General features: G+C 41.5%; 1 long non-coding RNA gene across 1 annotated transcript; it reads right to left on the bottom strand.

Annotated features, from left to right (window-relative positions):
- Positions 1-664: 664 nt before the first annotated feature.
- LOC144589498 (uncharacterized) lies at positions 665-18,190 on the bottom strand. The gene is made up of 2 exons (XR_013545645.1): positions 10,958-18,190; positions 665-8,877 (listed from the first exon to the last, which is right to left on the bottom strand). It is a non-coding gene; the product is annotated as an uncharacterized LOC144589498 (long non-coding RNA).
- Between the last annotated feature and the right edge of the window lie 741 nt (positions 18,191-18,931).

Raw genomic sequence — 18,931 nt, 5'->3', positions numbered from 1 at the left:
TCCATCAGTGAACTTATCTGGGGGGTGGGGGGTGAGGAAGAGATGATCATTAAAGGAGTAGAAATATCAAATTGTCCTGTCCAGGCACAACTCCGTTTGGGAGCACAATAAACAGTGAAGGTGAGCCACCAGCTTGATCTTAGTCAGAAAGATTTTACAGCCAGCAAACCTTGCTTCCAAAGAAACTGACAGCATAGCGTGAGAATCTGCACATGTAAAAGATCTTATATTTGAAGTCAGCAGGCTCCAAATTCATTATTTACAAGATGTGTGATAAATCCTATGACTTTGGTTTTGCTTCTTATTAAAAGTATTTTTAACTCCAATTTTTGTAGAAGGCTAGGCTTCCTCTTGGATCAGAGGGACTGCAATCAAATTTAAGTATTTGCTAACTTGTGTTGTTGTGTAACACTGCCCTCTACTGGATGGTTGCAGATCTTAAAAGCTGTACTGTACTTACTTGCTGGAAAGGTAGGGTTTATAGATGACAAGTCTGTAGTTGATTTTTAGCTGGTTTTCTAAATGTAATGTGGGTCTGTTTAGCACCATAGTTATTTGCATCCTAGAAGAGCTTACATTTATAACAATAATATGTACAAAACAGTACAGGAATACATTTAAATATTTGATATGATAACTCTTAGGTGTTTTTTTCTATTCTACAGTTTTATGATTCTATGAATCTCGGTTCCAAGTTAGTGCTGCACTGTCGGATGATTTACATCAGCTATTTTAAGCATGATTTTTGGCAGAAGTATGGGATCTAAATTTAATGAAGAAAGAAGTGTAATGGGTAGTTGCGACATAGGATGATGTCTGGCATATGTGCAAGAAGCAGTCCTTGGCACACTCTCTTCATCTGTCTTGATGCATGATCTCCTTTTGGAATGATTTTGCTCATCTGCAGCAGGGGGTTTCCGCAATTATATTTCAGCATTCAGTACAACAGAATGTTAAAAGTTTGCATACAAGCTTAAATTTAAACACAACAACATTGGAGCTAGGAAGAAACAGACAACTCAATAGTGTTACACTTGTCTTAAAAAAAATAAGTTATTGGGCCAGATTTTTGTTTACAAACACAGAGCATTCATGAGTGGATTCCTCTTTTTCACAAATAGCCTAACAAGAGGAACAAAATACAGAAATGACCACATGAATCAGAGTCAACAGGGTGATGAACTTTGAAAGTAACGCAGATCTTTTGTTTGCCTAGGACATTCCAAATTTAAAGCTGAATTTTATTTCTGGCAAAACTGGATGGCCTCTCTAAACATATATTAAGAAGGTGATTTTTTTAAAAAAAATTATTGCCAGGATGATTTTTTTTATTTCCCTCACTGTGTTTTAACAGTATGGTAGGATATCCTATGACTGGCTTGACTTCAATTGTTGTTGTTTGATTTTCTTGTTATAAATACTTATTGAAATGTGGCAGAACCATCTCAGGAGAGGCAATTCATTCTCACACAATTCCAAATGACCCATTTGTCTTAATAAGCAAATTACAGTGGTGCCTCGCTTAGCGATCGCTCCGTTGAGCGACGAAATTGCTTAGCGATGGGGTGTTTGCGATTGCTTTTGTGATTGCTTTGCGATGGTCCCTATGGGGGTTTTTTCGCTTTGCAATGATCGCGGGGAAACAATCATTGCAAAGCCCCCATTTTCGGCCAGCTGATTGGCGGTTTCAAAATGGCCGCCGGAAAAACAAAATGGCCACCTGCTGTTTTGCCTTGCTTAAGAGGCAGTGAAAATGGTGGCGCTATGAAGGATTTTCACTTAAGGTAGGTTTTTAAGCCCATAGGAACGCATTAATAGCTTTTTAATGCGTTTCTATGGGCTTTTTAATTTCACTTAGCGATGAAATCGCTTAGCAACATTTTTCCAGGAACGCATTAATGTCGCTAAGCAAGGCACCACTTACATTGATCTGTTTATTGATATTCATCCAATTAAATTACTAAGATACCTTTAATTAACTTACAACCGTTTTGTAAGTTCAAGGTGCTTTTGCTTAAAACGTGTTAAGATGGCATTGAAAATAATTAAACTATAGCAAAGTCCTATGTGCCATGGATCAGAAACCCTAGAAAAGTATTATACGCTGAATTCAGACGAAGAAACTGCTCAAAAAGTTTCTAGCAGTCAGCTAATTCTATTCTGGACAGAATTATTATTGGAAGAGATAGAGGTCATCTCCCTTTGGACCAAAACATGTTGCAGAAAGATATGTGAGTTGTAGCAACTTCATACAGAAAATCTGAAATGAGATAAAATGGCTGTAATCTAGCAGGTCCCTGAAGGAAATGAGTCGGCAGTCATTTCTCAACAGTCTGAATCCAACAAAATTGGGGTTTTTTCCCCAGAGGATGTAGAAAATTTTACAGCAATCAATATGAAGTTATAACATACCAGAAGTACAATCTGAAACAATGGAATCTCTCTCCTGAATTACTTTGGAGCTATTCGCAATTGCAGTCATGAAAGAACTCACACAATATGATATTGCACTCATAAATTGAACTGCCAGTAAGAGCAAGAATACAGTGCATTTTATTCATGAAGGATATCTTTACAAGAAAGTTTAAAACTTAATCCTGCAGTGTACAAGGATTCCATGTTTTCCCCTGAGGAAATTCACCACTTTCCAAGCACTAAAAGGGTTGGTTCACTGATGCATAATAATAATGCAATGTATAGATATGTCACTGCTAGAACTTTCATGTTACTTCACACAGCCTGAGACAAAACTTTCCATTAGAATCAATTAATGCCCTCCGCTGCAAGCCTTTTAATGTAGGGGCTTGTCGATGGTCAGTCTTGCCCTCTGGCACTCCCTTCCAAGAGATATGGGGCTGACTTCATCAACTGCTATTTTTAAGAGGATTTTAAAAGTTATTTTCTGTTGTTTTTAGTTGATAGTATTTTGGGGGTATACAGTGGTGCCCCGCTTGACAATTACCTCATTAGCCGAGGAAATGACTTAACAATGAAGTTTTGGCAATTGCTTTTGCAATCGCAAAACAATGTTTTAATAGGTAAAAATCGCTTCACGATGATCGTGAACCGATTTTTTGCTTATAGATGATCAAAACAGCTGATCGTCAGGCTTTCAAAATGGCTCTCTGCTGTGTAAAATGGCTCCCCGCTGTGTTTTAGGACAGATTCCTCACTTTACAGGCATCGGAAAATGGCCGCCCTATGGAGGATCTTCGCTGGACGCTGAGGTATTTCGCCCATTGGAATGCATTGAACCAGTTTTCAATGCATTTCAATGGGTTTTTTACTTTCGCTTGATGACAATTTCATTCTACAGCGATTTTGCTGGAATGGATTATCCTCGTCAGGCGAGGCACCACTATATACTGCTTTTGTTATTGATTTAATTTTAATTTGTTCTTAAAATTAATTTTGTTAATTTGTTTCTTGTGAACCAACTTAGGAAGATGACAGACTTGAAGGGCAATTAGGACAGTCATTAAATGAATAAAAAACAAGAGAAATTAAATTACATACCCGCTTGTGGGCCAAGGGCCAAGGGGTGGGTGGGGATGCACTGTAACCATGTTACCTCTGGTATTGCTATAGCCAAATTATATGATGTTGTTTTTTACTAGCCCATACAGCAAACCTGCATCCTGAAAAAAGTATTAAACTCTGAATAGTCAGCAAACTTTGGAGTCAATCTCAGAAAGAGTTTGTAGAAATGAGGATATTACTTTTAAGGGAAATGACAGTAAAGATGTGCTGAAACAGTCCATCGCTGTTGTTGGTAAGTTGCTGTATTTCTCAAACATTTCATGAGTGCTACAGTATTTCAAATAGTATTAAAATATCACCACATGAAAACTGTAGTGCTGGTTCAGATTACACTTTATGGCAAATGCATGTTTCTTTCTCTTACATTATCCCTCTGGGCATGCAAATCTTTCATTGCCACTTGCCAGAGATATCTGGAATGAAAGCTAAACATGTGCTATCTCCCAGTTTACAAATTACAAAACAAAAGAAAGCCAATTTGCAAAATATAGATTGAGGCAAGCCCATGTTAGAATAAACAGATAGAACAGAATCCGGTTGCATTATACAATGACATAAGAGCAGTTGTACAAGGAGTGGTAACACACACGCTCTATCTCCTGTGAGATTGTCCTTATTCACATGGATTTTTGCAATAACATTCTGGCCAGTCTTTTCCTCTTAAAGATGCACACATTCTAGATATGGAATTAGCATCTTACCTAGTGAGGCCCTAAATCAAACAATTTCTAGATATTTTATGATCTTTTGAAAGTGTCCTGACTTCTAAACCTATCAGATTCTACTGGCTCTGCTTGTGGCCCGCATTATTTTCTCAAGCTCCACATTTCAAAACGATGAGGGTCTGACTTGGTCCCACCCTCTGAGTTCTGCCATGCTCCACCAAATGATCGTGGACAGTATTTTTTGAACTAGAAGTTCAAAGTCTCACGTAGTCTTCCTGTCCTAACTCATCTTCATCAGTTATCTTTGGAAGGGAAAGAGGATAATTTGCAGTCAGAGGGAGAAAGTGAAGAAGGAACCCAGTGGTCCAGGTGACAGCACCCCTGAGGAAGGCTGAGGGTCAGTTCTTGCCAGTGAGACATTTGACAACGAGGAGGGTTGGACAGACGTGAGGCCAATTTGCCCAAGAGAAAAGCAATGGCTAAGAAGATTCAGGCAAACTAGCGTCTCAAGGTCCCTTGGAAACAATTGTAAACCCAAAGGAGGCATGCTGAGAGTTGTACGTTTGGTAAGCACTGATAGTTTGTCAAGACTACTCATCTCTCACTCATGCTCACCTTTGCCTTGCCTGGACTCCTTGGAACAATCTGTAGCCTGGAATGTCTGACAACTTGCTTCTGCCTGTCCCCCTGTGTTTAAGATGATGAATCACTTGCACTGGACTTTTTGGTCTGACATCTAGACATTGATAACTGGTTTTGGGAACTGGAAACCAGGCCGGCTTTCAGGATATGGCCCAGAACTTGCTGCCCACAAACATGCAGCTACCATGAGACCTGCCCCTTTGCTCTGAGACAGCTGGCCTTTTGCAGAAATACACGTCTCCTAACTCAGACACTCATCTAGAGGCCAGTGCAGCGAACTGCCCCTTATTCTGAATGATCTAACTCAGTGGTTCCTAATCTTCACCACTAGCTGTGCTGGCCAGGATTTCTGGGAGATGTCATCCATGGAATATCTGGGAACCCAATTTTGAAAATCACTAATCAAACTACTGTACTGAACATAAAGGTTAAGTCAGAGCTCCTTTTAAAAGAATCCACACTTGGCAGACAGGAAGGCAGTCCACCACAGACAACTCCTTGGCCTGATTCCAAAGCAAGGAGTCAGACAGAGGATGCCACGAGTAGCTGATCTGGTAATAAACCAGAAACACAGCAGCAACATGAGACAAAGCTAAATACACATCTGTGCTTTTGGCAAGCAATTTAGGAGGCTATGGCCGGAAATTCTCTGTGTCCAGCACATCCATTTTCCATTAAGTCAAGAATCCAATAGCTGGATCCTCCTCATGCATAACCAAACCAACCACAAGCTGAACAGAGCTGTGGCGTTCACCCTTGTGCCCCTTGCCTGACCGTCCAGACTCAGAGCACACAAAGGCAAGCTACTATTCCTTTTTACCCCGCTGCCACCAGTTGATCCCTAAATCAACATTAATTATGGAAGGATGAAGATGCAGGTCCAAACTTCACTGTCTTTTAAATAAAACGTTTTTATTGATTATGGATGTTAGGTAACTTCTATTATCTTCAGTTTCAACCTACTATTTGTCATTACAGTTCTTATTCACTTTACACTCTAATCACACCTCAGATCTCCCAAATACCACACTCTTATCTCCTTCTCCACTCTCTCACTCTCCCTGACTCTTGACTCTTACTGACTCTCTGACTCCGCCTCTTTTACATATCACTCGGCTCCGCCTCTCAGCAACATGAATATTCATAACTACTTAACATGATAAGGGTGAATGCTACAAGAGCTTACAAAAGTTAGTTACTTGGACTACAGCTCTCAGAATGCTCCTGAAAAATTGAGCTATTTAGGGAAGCTTTTGAGGAGATCCTCCTTAGTTAAGGGAGAGAGGAGAAAAGAAGGAAAAGAAAGAATAATAATTAGAATGCATTACAGTCAATCCTATTGCTGGCTGTTCTGCCACAGAGTGGCTATAGCTGTTTATAGTCTTTGGTTGTAGTTGTTTAGTTTTATAGTATAGTTTGTCTGGTGTATTGTTGTAAACTGCCCAGAGTAGCTGGTTTGTTAGATGGGCAGCATGATTAGATAGATAGATAGATAGATAGATAGATAGATAGATAGATAGATAGATAGATAGATAGATAGATAGATAGACAGACAGACAGACAGACAGACAGACAGACAGACAGACAGACAGACAGACAGACAGACAGACAGACAGACAGACAGGATGGATGGATGGATGGATGGATGGATGGATGGATGGATGGATGGATGGATGGATGGATGGATGGATGGATGGATGGATGGATGGATGGATGGATGGACAGACGGATGGACAGACGGATGGACGGACAGATGGATGGGCGGACGGATGAACAAGTTCATGTCAAGCAGTGTAATCAGGTGACATGACAGTTGCAGCAATGGTAAACAGAAGAGAAATAAACACCAATATCACAGTTGATGCTAGACTGATCAAGAACATTCCTACGAGCTGCCCATGGATTTTCTCTCTTTCTCTCCCCCCTTCCTCCAATTGAACACAGACACGTTGGCTTGTCGCATCAGTTCATGGGCAATGGAAAGAGATGTTCTTGAAAGAGGAGCTTGTCCTTTTCTTAGGAATGGCACACATATCCATTGGCGATCAACGGCATGAGAGAGGCTTCTTGTCTGTTCTTCTGGAATTTACACACTAGATTCAAAGCATCATGAGATGCCCCCCTCGCTTTTAAGCCTGGAAAATCATGGTTCTTGGTAATGTCTAGAGGCTGTGTGTGGACAGGATGCTGTCCTCTACAGACAGGTTGCTCTGCACATGAAGAAAGCAATGATGGAGAAAAGGGTCAGTATCCCCCTTCTAGAAAGTAGCTTTGGGCAAGCTGCACAGTCTGAAGGTGCCCGCAGAAGAAGAAGGATGAAGTAAACCACTTCTGATTACTTTGTCTCTAGGACAGAGAAGGATCATCATAAGTCAGAATTAACTTGACAAAACATGACCATTCCTATTCCAAGAGAACTGGAAAAAATTATAACTGCACAGAGCTATAATAATTGGAGAGCAATTCTCTCTCCCTCTTTCCCCTTGGTCTAGAAAATATAACCATTGCAAAAGCAGGACGATGAGATCATATTCTCACACTGGAATAAAATATCAGTTAATAGCTTGGAGATGGTCTTTCTTTTTCTCATTCAAAAGTGAACTCCTTCATATCTTGAAAAGTTCCTATGCCACTCCATCCGTAGGTAGCACAAGGTGCCTGAGGCCAGCGCTGGCATTTGAATGTGAGGAGTGCTTCTGAAGCCGTCGAAAGTGTGCAAATTACATATGGAGAGTGACAGCCAGCAGCTTTGAATTTTCACCTAGCACCGAGGTGACAACATTGCCAGTGCATCAACAGAGATTTTGTCCTAGCAGAAGCTGGTTAGGGTGTAAAATAACTACTAATGGAAGAAGGCTTGGAATCATTGGTGCTTTTAACACGAGGTGCCTGCAACATGCCTGCCTGCTGTGGATCAGTGACACAAAGGATTCTAGCTGTTCCTTCTTAGTAATTATAATCAGTATGAATTCCCAGGTGCTTTAATCCTGGTTGATTGGCAAATCCAGCCAAGCTATTGTGAATCATGTTGCTGAGAAAGTGGACCCCCCCCCTTTTTTCTTTCTTTCTTTCTTTTTCAATGTCTTGCCTGTGACTAGCCCACTAAGCTAGTGGCACAGAACTGCATCTTATATATAATTTGTGCTGGGTGAAAATAGCACCAGTGCACAAAAATTATAGGGGGAAAACATAAAACACTCTACTCAGGGCTGGCCCTACCATTGGGCAGGATGAGTCAACAACTTCGTATGGCAGATGGGGAGGCGGCAGCAAGAACAGCTCCTCTGTCTTGTGAGACAGGACTGTGTGTGCCATACAGACCATCCTGCACCCCCTGAACCAGCCTGTGGTCCACAGTGAAAGAGATTGTCTCATTGCCAGTGTGGAAGCACACTTGTTCCTAGACACGGAATGGCAATGGCACATCTTGCCTTATGCCTCAGGCAGCAAAATAGCTTGGACTTGTCCTGATTCATGATGCAGTGGTTAAACTGCACTATTGCAATGCTCTGTTCACGATCTGAGTTCAGTCTTGGGCTCAGGCAGCCTGCTCGAAGTTGACTCAACCGTCCATCCTTCTGAGGTTAGTAAATTGAGGGACAATGTGTAACCTGCATAATTAAATTGTAAACTGCTCAGAGAAAGCGTTAAGCACCATATAAGCAGCACACTTTGCTTTGCTTCATCTCTAACCATGTTTAATCATTTGACTTCACTTTACTCCCCCCTCTCTTCCTTCTTCATCGTTTTTCTTTTCTCTTGTCATTTTTTAATATCGTGTGTCAGTCTTTCTTGAAGCCCTTTTGACTGAAAACAGGGTAAAATGTCCTTTGAAATTAAGAAATTAAATTTAAATGCATAAATATAGAAGAAAAATTAAAAGCACTTGAGCATGAAATTATTAGAACCTTGCTCATATCTTGCAAGGAAGTAGAAGAAGATGATGCAGGTGTAATTCTGTCTTCCTGGAAGCCTGCAATTTTGGCAGAACCATGGGCTAATTTCACCTGCTTCAAGGGTCGCAGAAAATCTGTCAAAAAAACAAACAAACAAACAAACTGGAGCAAACCAGAATAAAATGCCTTTAAATATTCTCTAGTAATCCAGTAATGTATATCTCTTGCCATTCAGCTCCATCCACTGAAGCTGAATGGCAAGAGATTCAGGAGAGATAAAAGGAAAGACCACTTCACACAGCACTTAGTAGAACTTTGGAATTCACTGCTACAGGAGGTAGTTCTGGCTGCCCATTTGGATGGCTTTAAAGGAGGGAAGGGACCAGTTGATGGAAGTGAGGACCACCAGCAGAAGCTGTTGGGTCACTGACTTGCCTTTTCAGGACCTGCTTCCTGAGTCTGCCTGAGGGTAAGGCAGGTTCTGTCTGACAGCAGTGACAACATCACAGAGACAAGGTCACAAAGCAGGATATAGTTGCTCAAAGAGATGCTTCCTCTTCTTGCCTGGATTTGTAGTTTCTGCTGTTGCTCATTGGATGGTAGATCTAAATCCTATGCTGGTCCTGCTAATCAAGAGTAGCAGGGATTATCCGAGAGACTTTGCCCCACCCAAGAGCACCAACACTTGGCATGAAGGCTGTGCCCCCACCACAACGATAATCCTCTTGAGAGTGCCAGTGGAATAAATGGGGCTATTTGGATTTATCAACATAAATCAAATAGGGTCCTCAGCAAATTTACCAGTTTTAAAAGAGGTGAGAAATTAAGAGGCTTCCTCAAAGCAGAAAACATCAGGAACACAATTTACTTGCCTTTACAGTAATCACTCTCCTTGTTTAAACACAATAAATCTGCTCTTTATATTGCAATTGATAACGTTCCCATGCAAATTTAAAATTGAAATATCTTTTATCTTCCCATTTTCTCCTCTGCACTTGCCAAACAGTTACTGTTGCTCTGCTTCTAACAGAGCTGAAATTAGCTTGGCATGGGGTTTTTATTGTATCGCATGTGCATTAATGCTATTGAATAGGGAAGAGGGAAACAAGCCTTTTAATTAAGTGTTGTAAATGTAGCTTTCCAGCACTCAAGTATTCTCCTGTCAGTAAACCACTGGCTGCCTTTGATGGAAGAAATTCTCAGATGCAAAGCCTGCACATCTAAATAGCCTCATCTTTCTACATTTTGTTCAGTGAAGAGGTAAATTGTTACACAAACTCATTTGCATTAATTGGTTTGTTTGCAGGGAAGCTTTGCAAACTGTAAAAACCAGTAAGGAAACAAAAATCTGTATAGGATCTCTGCTACTGAAGATGGGGGAGGTATGGGAAACAAATCTAGCTTCCACTATTGCAGTGTCTTCAAGCTTTAATCCTGCTCTTCCACAGAAACTACTCCACAAAGAAATTGTATGCATTTTCTTATATCCAGCAAAGGAAGGAAACTCATATTAGAAACACTGCTGGAAAGGGGAAATCCTCCCTGCTCCGCTATTGGGTTTGTGAAGATTCATCTAGGTTTCTGTTTCTTGACCACACTGCATTGTTATGGAAAGCTGGCACAGAGAAGTGTAGGAAGCACACAACGTGCAGGCTGCATATGAGCCACAAAAATGTTTATAGTCCCTGGCACTCCAATCAAGGAAGGAAGGAAGGAAGGAAGGAAGGAAGGAAGGAAGGAAGGAAGGAAGGAAGGGTTTATACCTCTAGAAACCTCCAGGATGCAGAATTACCTCTAAAGAAATCTGTCCCTCCTTGCACCTTGTTACAGCCCTCAAATTTGTGTTTTAAGAAACAGGAATGAGCTGTTAGACCCTCTAAGGTTGCCCACCGCTTGGTTGGATGGATGGATGGATGGATGGATGGATGGATGGATGGATGGATGGATGGATGGATGGATGGATGGATGGATGGATGGATGGATGGATGATGTCTTGATTGGTATACGGCCACATTCTTCTTTGATGCAGGGGCTTCCAAAAGCAAAATATTGAAGCAACTATGCTGTCTTCCAGGATAAACGTGGAACTCTAGCCATCCTCCACAGCCACTCCACATTCTGTGACTGTAGATTCTGATTCATCCTAGGTGGTCTATTTGTTGCCCTTTTCGATTCCAATCTCTCCCCCCCCCCCCCCCCCGTCTTAGCACTTACTTTCTTCTTATTCTTCTTTTGCAGTTTTGGCATTATCTTCCAGAATAATGATATATATATCTCTCTTTTTTTCTCAGTAGACATCTCTTGGCAACATAGTTGTCAGCACCATATATTAGCAGTATATACAGTGATGACAAGCCTGCGGCTGAAGTGACTGTATCTACCAATCGGGATTTGTCTTTCAACACCTTGCAGCTGCTGTTCCTCCCTGATTCATGTTGAAAACTAAATCCTCTGCAAAGCAAAAAGGACACAGATTAGGAAGGCAGACTGATAGATATTCATACTCTCCACTGGATCAGTCCCACCATCAAGTGAGCAATCAGAGATATATATGGCCAACAACTATTTATTTGATTGCAACAGCTGGTGACAATATGGCTGTAGCCAAGGGAGTTGACACCGTATATTTTTCATCCCACCTTGCACATTATTGCCATAAAAACTAGTCGCCCACATTTTTAAACTAAACTGTCACATCTATATGCAGAATACTTGCATATAAATGTGACAGTTTATTTTTTTAAAAATGAACACTCAGTTTTGTAGTGTTTCCTAACCTGGTCCCCTAGAGGAAATTCTTATTCTCCACAGGTAACTAGGTGTGTTCCTATATGTAATCTGGCTTTTGTCTGTAAGGATATTATGGCCCATAAAGTAGAATTTACTCTTTGTACATGAACCAGAGTGTTCTATTATACATCCATTTTTATAACAGGTCTGCAGCCACAAGGTCAGCACATATAGTTGATGCAATCCTTGAAATGTGTATTGGGTATGATGTAGCATCTAGGAGAGGGCAACAGGTTATGTGCCCGTGATTGGTTGTTTCATACTATTTAAGTGCTGTGCACTACAGTGCTATGTGCAGTATTGTGTTGGCGAGTTGCTGTACAACCTGCTGTCCATTTATTTTACAGATAAGTGTATTGTTTCGTCTGTTGTACGTAACTCTGCTGTACATATTTTGTAAATACACTACTGGAGAAGGAATCTACTGTCTCTGTAAGTCTTCTTGCTGTTGACCTGGAAGACTGACTTGTCTCAGACCCATCTCCACACCCCAAATTCTTGATATTGTCTCCTAGTTTACACATTTTGTTTGCCCACCTGAATGTGCCTGCCCGACAGAAGTTAACAACATATTGCAGTCCTTGATGATCTTAGGTTTCAAGGATAATTCGTTCTGTTGAAATAGCTGTTAAGTGAAATCCTCTTCAAGCGAAACAAAAAAGCCCATTGAAATGCATTGAAACCAGTTCAATGCGAAATCCTCTTCAAGTGAAACGAAAAAGCCCATTGAAATGCATTGAAACCAGTTCAATATCTCAGTGTCCAGCGAAGATCCTCCATAAGGGCAGCCATTTTTGGTGCCTGTAAAGCGAGGAATCTGTCCTAAAACATAGCGGGGATCCATTTTGCACGACGGGTGGCCATTTTAGAGCCACCGATCAGCTGTTCAAAAATCATCGTCTAGTGAAAAAACGGTTCCCGAAGCAGGGAACCGATCATTGTCAAGCGAAATTTCCCTATCTAAACATTGTTTTGCGATCGCAAAAGCGATTGCAAAAACTTCATTGTCAAGCGGTTTCGTCATTTAACGAGGTAATCGTTAAGCAAGGCACCACTGTACAACCCTTTGCCAAGACCACCACATGAAGCTGCAGACAGACAAGCCATAGATCTTCTCCCAAAGCAGGCAATATCAAAAATTTTCATAAGATTTCTGGCATGTTAAATTCTAGGGTCCACTATTGTAACTGTAACAGGTATTCAAATTCTTCCCCACTGAGATGTAAATGAAGTGTTAAATTACTTCTCCAGGTGATAGCCTGTAAGGGCCTGGGACAAAAGTTAATTGCAGGAATTGAGGAAAATCTGTTGCTAAGCTGGGGAAGGTTACCAACCGGCTCCTAGGAAAGCTAATCATCATCATCATGTGCCGTCAAATCAATTCCGACTTATGGCTACCGTTTTCCAGGATTTTCCAGGCAAAGAAGTGGTTTATCATTCCCTTCTTCTAAACCTTCAAAAATTATATTTAACATAGTTAGTAGAGCACAGACATGTGAGTACCACTTGAGGAGCACACTGTGCTGGCCAAATCACACTCTCCCAGTGGAGACTGGAATTAATTAATTACAAAATAATGTGTCACAAAAAACTTCCTTTTCCCATAATGGAAGTATACCTACATTACTATATGATGGTAATCTGACAAGGGCAACTTTGCTCCCTCTTTTTGGTATTATGGCTAATCTTCTGCCTCTTTCAGCAGCAACAGAAACAAAAGCAACTGTATTGTAGCACCTTTAAGTCTAACACATTTATTTTGGAATTACTCCCACTTCTCAGACACAGGTTTCTATGCAGCACTGATGATGTGTAGACTGGAGTAGAACCAAGTGTGAAGTTTGGACCCAGCAGAATGGCAAATTTCATATTAACACCTGGAAATGAGCCTCCAAGGTGACAATGACATTATTAACACAGTTGTATATCTGAAAACTGCAGTTGTTTTCCTTCCTTGTCACACACAAGTGGCTATTTGCTGGCTCTCCAAAACTGTATGCCTTCTCCCAGGGACCTGCAAGCATATATTCCAAAAAGCAGCATTACTCTGGACTGCTGTGCCATTTGCTTTCTTTTGGAAATGTTCAAACACAAATTTCAAAATGTCTTTGACAGCCGTATGCCTGAGCATTTATACGCATCTTCTCTTCAAAAAAGTACATATCACTTCAGCTGCTCGGCATACATTTGTAATTCCATAGGTTTATGCCAATACAGTTGTTGTTGTTGTTGTTGTTGTTGTTGTTGTTGTTGTTGTTGTTGTTGTTGTTGATGATGATGATGATGATGATGATGATGATGATGATGATGATGATGATGATGATGATGATGATGATGATGATGATGATGATGATGATAGGTTCAGTAAGCTAGCTTGCCCTCCACATGACTTGCCCACCTTTCTGTCTTAGGCACAACAGCCTTTCAACACTAGGCAAAATTAGCAGAGATGGAAAGGATGTGGTTTGGGTTTGGGTTTCCCAGAATTCTGTAGCCCCAGAATTAAATATGTTCCATCTCTGAGAACAAGGCAGCTGCCTCAGGCAATAGATGCCATGGGTATAGGAGGATCGGTGAGGGCAGCCCATTCAACTCTTCCCTTCTATTGGAGGGCAGAGCTGTGGGGGCGAGAGTGCATTCCCTGAATCAGACTGCCATTCTCAGATGGGCTGCCAGATACATACTAGTTGGATCAGTAGCTCAGGCAAATGCCACATCTAGGTGGATTAAGAGACTTCCAAAATGATGCGCATCTTTCCCATTGCTCTAGAGTTATAATAAAGGCTAGAATCCTGTTTCTGATTTAAAACAACAGAAAACTGAATAAATATTGGTGGCAAATTTCTGTCTCATTAATAAGATGGTGGCCAGGCACCCAGACACACAGCCAACACTTTATTAAGGAGGGGCAATTGCCACCAACTCCCATGTGATTTCTCTTGCACAAGTGTAACTGAATGACACAGGATTCTGTCCATCATATAATTAAAAGTGAGCTCAGTATTATTACTGCAGAAAAAAACTAAAAGCACTTCACTCAGAGTGGAGTGGGGGAAATGATATTGTGTGAAGCAATAGACATGACTGTGGATTGAGAGATGATTAAATTCTTTCTCAAGCATTCTTAGCACACAAAACCTTGTTGAAACTGGTTTACACACACACACACACACACATACACACAGAGGGAGGAACAGAGAGAGATAGGCAAAGCTAGCCCAATTATTTACACACACGAAGCAGCAAATCCCACAAGCAGTTTTTTTTCAATCTCTGGCAACAAAGAATTAAAAACAACAACAAATTTAAAAACTGGTCATGTGTAGCCCTTCCATGACACTTGAGATCTGCTGTCTGAAGTACCTGCCTCACTCTGCATAACAATAGGGCGAAACCTGAACATTCTACGTGTTTAAACTTATATTACCATAACTAGAAAATAAGACAACTTTCAGGGAATTGTGACATTTCTCTTCTTTCTAACAAAATCAACTAGTTGGTCATGTTACCAAAGACTTTTGCTACTGCCTTGTTTGACTATTTAAAAACGTCAAAAAATTATGATTTTAGCAACTGAAATCACAGTATTGGTTTTCCATAGAAAAATAAGATTACTGTGCTCCTGAGTCTTTCAGAATATTTAGCTACTACCTCAAAGTCATCATATTTCAACAAACATGAACTAGTTATTTATTTGATTTATTTGATAGATTTTTACCCAGCCTATTAAAAACACTGCTCAAGGCAGCTAGTAAACATCACTAAAAACAAAGCAAACAATAGAGTTGGAGGAATGAGGGGAAAAATAAAGATATCACCCAACTGTGGAATTTTGTTAAAGACATTTTGTGATTTGGGCTAATCTCTTATAACCTTTCTAACTACACAATTTGGTTATGCTCCTACTCTTGAAAGGAATTTGCTTTTCAAAGGTATTTTTACCCCATTCCCACCCCCTGAATATAACTGTTTCTTCTATGTGGCCTCTGTGAATCCACATAACTGGGTATAAACTGCACTTGTGCTGGATCCTCAGAATATTTTAGAGCTGAAATGAAAGAAACATAGTAGTATGTTGCCCTTAATGTGCATGCTCCACCCGCCTACAATCTCAGTTCCATTTTTCCCGCCGTCGCATTTGGAACCTCCTCACTAGAGCTCTCTTTCTTTCGTGATTAAAATTGGATTGTTTTTGACTTCGGCTTATTCTCTATTACTATCTGCATGTTGCTTCGTTTTTTGGGATTTTGGACTGACCTTCAGACTTTTTTACTTTGGCTTGCCTTTTGTTTGCTATTGGGCCATTTATTGGTTTCCCACCCTTTTTCTATACGGACTTTTCTCTACCCTACTGAATTCGGACTAGTTATCGTTTCCTCTTGGATTGACGATTTGGACTTGTTTACTCTCTAAGTGATTTTCTCCCCTCATACCTTTTGGGGTTTCTCGGTTTATGGCTTCGTTGGGACTTTTCAAGAGGTGTAGTTCTTGCAAATCTAAAATTCCCTTTAATGACGGGCACGAGCGTTGCTTATATTGTCTGGGGGAAGAACATCATCTCCTGCCCTCATTGCAAGAATCCTTCAAAGCCAGCCTTGAAATCTCAGGAGCAGAGGCTTAAAGCTTTTCTCTGGAGCAAGTCTGTTTCTCCCCGTAAGATGCATGTGGAGCAAAACCCATCTCTAACGCCCGCTGCACGTACTGATTCTGGCACCCCATCCTTGCCCTCCTTACCTTCCTGCTCCCCTCCAGTGAAATCCTCCAAAATGCCTGCAAAAAAGCCTTTGATGGGCTCCTCATCTAAGCACTCTACTGCAGACAACCTGAAAAAGAGGAACATTGTTGAAAAATCTAATAAAAGCAGGAAAGACAAGCCCCCCAAAGACAAACCTCGGGAAATTCCCCCAGTCTCAGCTTCTGTACCATCTCCTGTATTGGTGGAAATGTCTGGGGATTTGCCTGATCATGACTATGCTTCGGAGAGAGAACTTCCCACTCGACACCGAGCAATGCAGGCTTCGGCTTCAATACCAAGCCTGCCCCAGTCTCCGGATCACATTCAAGCTGATATCATATCTAGCCATGAATCTGCCCATTCTAGCCCTGTTTCTACCAGGTGGGCGATCATAGTAAGGTTATCGAATTTGGAGGACTCTCTACATCACGCTTCTCCCAGGGAAAAGACCGCAAAGAGGAAGCATATTTCTCCCCCTCAACGTTGAACATCACACCAAGAGGTTCTCGTTCTGCCTAGAAGCTCTCGACACCGAGATTCCTCTGAGGATGACAATCCCATTTACATCGAGATCGAGAGGAAATCTAAACGCCATCGAGGTCGTGATGACTCCGACACCAAACATGTCTATGAATTCAAAGACTTTAACAGACGTAAGAAGGTGAGATGTGTTTATGCCTCATCCTCTTCTTCATCACCATCGCCACTGAGACGTCAACATCGACCCACTTACAATATCGAAGTTTCGATACCCAAAGTCTCTTGACATCAAGCTTCTGATCGACACCACGTTACAGATATAGTTTCAGTGTCAAGGAAATCTACAGTTCCTGAGAAAACGGCAGTTCTGGCGTCTCAGCACCATACTATTCCACCCTAAAGTCAACATTCTCTAAAGGAAACCTTTGGGACTTCAAAAAGTGCCATTTATCTTCCTCACCATCTATCTTTCCCCTAAGGGAATCCTCAGGGTCCTCTAACTCTGACCAGGATGAGGAACCTTTGTCAGATGTTTCCAAAGAAGCCCCCCCCCCAATATCAATACACCTGACTTGGATGTGGGAGACTCGCACCCACCCTCCCCATCTCAGGACCTTACATCCTATTCACAAATGTTCACTCGCATGGCCAAGTCACTTCAGCTTGACGTGGAGCAGCCACCACCTCCCAAACAAAATCTCGTATTCGGTGATACTGATCAAGGCAGATCTCACCCTCTCAGCCTGGCATTTATCCCTGTCACCATGGACATCATTAAGGACACTTGGAGTCTGCAGATCTCTAGAAGGATGGAGGGGCATTACAGAGTACACGGCAGTGACACCCTGTTCCTGTCTAAACATCCAGCTCCCAATTCAATTATCGTTCAGACAAATATCTCCAAAACTGGGACTAAAGCCAAAGTGATGCCTACAAACCATGAAGGCAGAAAGCTTGACTTCTTGGGACGACGAATGTACTCCTTTGCCTCCTTTCTATTGAGGGTGTCAAATTACCAGGATGCACTAGGAGCCTATCAAAGGCAACTTTGGGCCAAGGTTTTACCCACCCTACAGATGGCTCCTGATGAAACTAAATCCCCCATAATCCAATTCGGCTATCTCTTAGAGTTCATAGAACGTCCTCCTATAGGTCAAATAAAGGTTACTCCATTCACATAAATTCTACAGGAAGAAATTTCATCTCTACTAGAAAAGCAAGCAATTCAGCAAGTAGCTTTCCATGACATATTAAGAGGTTTTTACTCCTGCTATTTCGTGGTACCCAAAAAGGATGGCAGCCTCAGACCTATTCTCGATCTCAGGCTGCTGAATACTTCTGTTCAATCAAGACGCTTTCGGATGGTCACTCTAGAGTCCATCATTCATCTCCTGAAAAGAAAAGATTGGTTTGTCGTTATTGATTTAAAGGATGCTGACTTTCATATCTCCATTCACCCACATTATCAAAAATACCTTTCTTTTTTCTTCGTAGATACGCCCTATCAATTCTGTGCCCTTCCTTCTGGATTGTCCACGGCCCCAAGAACATTTACCTAATGCATGGCACCGATAGCTGTTTACCTCTGGCTTCACAACATTGTTATATTTCCATATACAGTATCGATAATTGGCTAATAGTAGCCCCACCGTAGAGCACCATAGGGCACCGTAGGGCACCTCAAAGCCCTACTAGACACCGAGTTTGTTTTCCAGACCCTGACAGCCCTCAGCCTAGAACTCAACAGAGACAAATCCTGCCTACAACCAATCCAAGTCATAGATTATATAGGGGCACATCTAGACTCTGTCAGAGCAAGGGTCTTTCTTCCACCCGAACGTATCAGATAAAGAGAACCGTATGTTCCCTTCAGCCATACGCAAGAATATCTGCTCATCACACTCAACATCTCCTCGGTCTGATGGCCTCCACAATGTTTGCCCTTGCTCGTGCCAGGCTAAAGATGCGGGCCCTCCAGGCCTGGTAGCTTTTTCATTTCAATGCCATGACAAATCATCCATCCAAGCATCTCCAAGTCACACCCGAGCTGGCGGAACAGCTAAATTGTGGACATCCAAAACAAATTTTCTAATGGGACCCCCATTCCGTCCATTGCAGCTCACGACACAAGTAACAACAGATGCAAGTCCAACAGGCTGGGGGACTCACTGTGGACCACACAA

The sequence above is a fragment of the Pogona vitticeps genome, chromosome 5 (genome assembly GCF_051106095.1).
Source record: "Pogona vitticeps strain Pit_001003342236 chromosome 5, PviZW2.1, whole genome shotgun sequence".
NCBI classification, from domain to species: Eukaryota; Metazoa; Chordata; class Lepidosauria; order Squamata; family Agamidae; genus Pogona; species Pogona vitticeps.
This window is presented reverse-complemented; position numbering and strand designations above follow the sequence as displayed.